General features: G+C 37.2%; 1 non-coding gene across 1 annotated transcript; it reads right to left on the reverse strand.

Moving 5' to 3' along the window:
- Positions 1 to 2942: 2942 nt before the first annotated feature.
- Positions 2943 to 3014, reverse strand: TRNAC-ACA (transfer RNA cysteine (anticodon ACA)). Its single transcript has one exon. It is a non-coding gene; the product is annotated as a tRNA-Cys (tRNA).
- Between the last annotated feature and the right edge of the window lie 317 nt (positions 3015 to 3331).

Here is a 3331-nt window from a genome sequence, read left to right on the forward strand (position 1 = left end):
CATCCAGTCTCATCACTTCATGGCAAATAGATGGGGAAATAATGGAAACAGTGACAGACTTTATTTTTGGGGGCTTCAAAATCACTGCAGATGGTGACTGCAGCCATGAAATTAAAAGATGCTTGCTCCTTGGAAGAAAAGCTATGACCAACCTAGACAGCTTATTAAAAAGCAGAGATATTACTTTGCCAGTAAAGGTCCACCTAGTTCAAGATATGGTTTTTCCAATAGTCATGTACGGATGTGGGATTTGGACTATAAAGAAAGCTGAGCACCGAAGAATTGATGCTTTTGAACTGTGGTGTTGGAGAAGACTCTTGTGAGTTCCTTGGACTGCAAGGAGATCCAACCAGTCCATCCTAAAGGAAATCAGTGCTGAATATTTATTGGAAAGACTGATGCTGAAGCTGAAGCTCCAGTATGTTGGCTACGTGTTGTGATGAACTGACTCATTGGAAAAGACCATGTTGCTGGAAAAGATTGAAGAAAGGAGGAGAAGGGGATGACAGAGGATGAGATGGTTGGATGGCATCACCGACTTGATGGACGACTTTGAGTAAGCTCCGGGAGTTGGTGACAGACAGGGAAGCCTGTCATGTTGCAGTCCATGGAGGTGCAAAAAGTCAGACATGACTGAGTGACTGAACTGAACTGAACTGAGATCTTTCTAATTTCTTAATATATTACTTTGTTCTCAGAACTGCTTTTGCTGCTTCTCATAAGTTTTGGTATGTTTATATTTTTTGTTTGTTTGTTTCAAGATATTTTTGGTTTCCCTTTTATTTCTCCTTTGACTCATTGGTCTTTCAGAATCACAGTGGTGTTTAGTTTCTACACATTTATAGATTTTTTTATCATTCTTTTGTTTGTTGATATCTATTTTCATACCATTGTGGTCAGAAAAATTAGTTGGTATGATTTCAGTCTTCTTAAATTTGCTAAGATTTCTAGGCTATGTTCTTTATTTTTTCCATATGACTGATTCATTTTTAATCATTGTTTTTTGACAGCATTGTTATTATATATTTTGGATAAGATCTTTTTTCATTGTGATAATAGAGTCTTCTATTAGCTTTGTGTCTTGTATATTTAATTTCCTCTATAAATTTGGGAAATTCTCAGCTATTATTTCTCTAAATAAACTCTTTGTTCCTTTTTCTCTCTCCTCTCCTTCTGTTAGAGGATTTTTTTGTTGTTGTTGTTTTTCAATATTTGCCTTTCTGATTGAATCTGATAACTCTTATAGGGTTTCTATCTAACTTCTCTTCTTTTAACTGAAATTATTTCTATAGGCCTCTTTCCCAAGTCATTTAATCTTTCTTTCATCTAGTCTGAGCTGTTACCTATGTTCTCTATTGCTTTCTTCATCTCATTCATTGAATTCTTCAGCTCCAGAATTTGGTTCTTTTTAAATTTCAATCTCTTTGGTAAGAAATTCCTTCTGTTTATTAATTTTATTCCTGAGTTTATTGAATTACCTTCTGAATTTTCTTGTAGCTTATTAAATTTCTTCTTAACAACTATTTGAATTCTTTACCAATTAGAACACAATTTTCTATGTGTTTGAGTTTGGTTGCTAGAGAAATACCATTTTCTTTTTGTGATACCTGATTTATCTTTTCATAGTGTCTGATATACACATGTGCTTTTACATTTGAATAGAAGACACTTTCTTTAGCTATGAATTTATGTTTTCTTTGTTTCTTACAATTCAGCAAGCTGATGATTAGTAACCTTACTTTTACATTTTAGAAGGTGGCACTATATCTCGTTTGTGGTTTCTCCTCCTGGAGCTGGATCTCCTGGATTCACTCTGATATTGTGGGAACTAGCAGTAGAGTGGCAGGAGATGTTGTCTCAGCACCTGCAACTTTGGAGGTTGACCACAGCCTAGTAGGGAGATCCTGTAGTAGGGGGCATTCTAAGGAGTCTGTAGGTGGATTGAATACTGAAATCCCAAAGCACACAACAGGAATGCATTCCTTCAGTGCCCTTTAATACTTTTGTCTCCCTCCGTCCTTTTCTTCTTTCTCCCCCCAGTCACCGAGATGCCTTCTCAGAAATCTGGGTGTTACTTGAGAAAAATGTGTAACTCTAGCTGCAGCCTGCACTAAGGCAGATGGATGGTCACTTGCCACTTTTGCTTTCCACAAGCTTTGCTGAAGAGGTAACCTTTGATGTTGCCTAAAGCCCAGTGCCTTGCAGTGTTGCCCTGGCAGGGAGGCCAACTTAGAAAATTTCTCCATCTCCTCTACTCAAAACTCATCTCTGTTCCACTTAGATGGTGTGGCAGATTCCTCTGTCAGGCAGGCTGGACCGCCACAAATTCTCTATCCACCATGCCCCAGGACCCTCTTTCCAGATCATGGAGAGTTGGAAGTTTGGCAGGCTCACCAACTCTCTTGGCTCTGCAGCCTGACCAAGGTCCTATCTCTTTTTAATTTACAATTGGATGCTATAATGCTAATGTCACTCCCTTTTTCATTCTTTATATTAGCACTTTGTGTCTTTTATTTCTTGATCGGCTAAGGGTTAATGGTATTTCTCATATTTTTAAAGAACTAGCTTTTGGTTTCAGTGGTTTTTATTTCCTATTATTTCTGTTTTAAATTTCACTAAATCTGCTCTTATTATTCTTTCTGCTTATTTGGGATTTATTTCTTTTACTTCCATATTCTGCTTCTTCTGGTAGAAGTTAGGGCCATTAACTTGAGACCTTTATTTTTTTTCACATATATGTTTAATGCTATAAATATTCCTCTAAGCACTGCTTTAGCTGAATCTTATTAATTTTGATTGTTATAGGAAAGTGAAAGTGAAGTTGCTCAGTCGTGTCTGACTCTTTGCAACCCCGTGGACTATAGCCTACCAGGCTCCTCGGTCCATGGGATTTTCCAGGCAAGAGTACTGGAGTGGGTTGCCATTTCCTTCTCCAGGGGATCTTCCCCACCCAGGAATCGAACCCGGGTCTCCTGCATTGTAGGCAGACGCTTTACCATCTGAGCCACCAGGGAAGTTCTTTTGATTGTTATATTTTCACTTTATTCTCTTCAAAACATTTTCTAACATCTTTTGGGAACCTTTCTTTGACCCATGAGTTAATCAGTGTGTTGTTTAGTTTTCTAAGTATTTTAGAATTTTTCAGATATCATTCTGCTATTGATGTATTTTTTATTGATGTTGGCATACATTTATGAAGAGTATTTTCATGGCCCCAAATATGGTCTATTTTTATAAATATTTCTTGTGAATGTGAAAGAAAGTATATTCTGCTTTCATTGGGTGCAATGTTCATTAAATGTCAGCTAAATTGACTTGTTTGATAGTGTTC

Source organism: Budorcas taxicolor, chromosome 7, assembly GCF_023091745.1.
Source record: "Budorcas taxicolor isolate Tak-1 chromosome 7, Takin1.1, whole genome shotgun sequence".
NCBI classification, from domain to species: Eukaryota; Metazoa; Chordata; class Mammalia; order Artiodactyla; family Bovidae; genus Budorcas; species Budorcas taxicolor.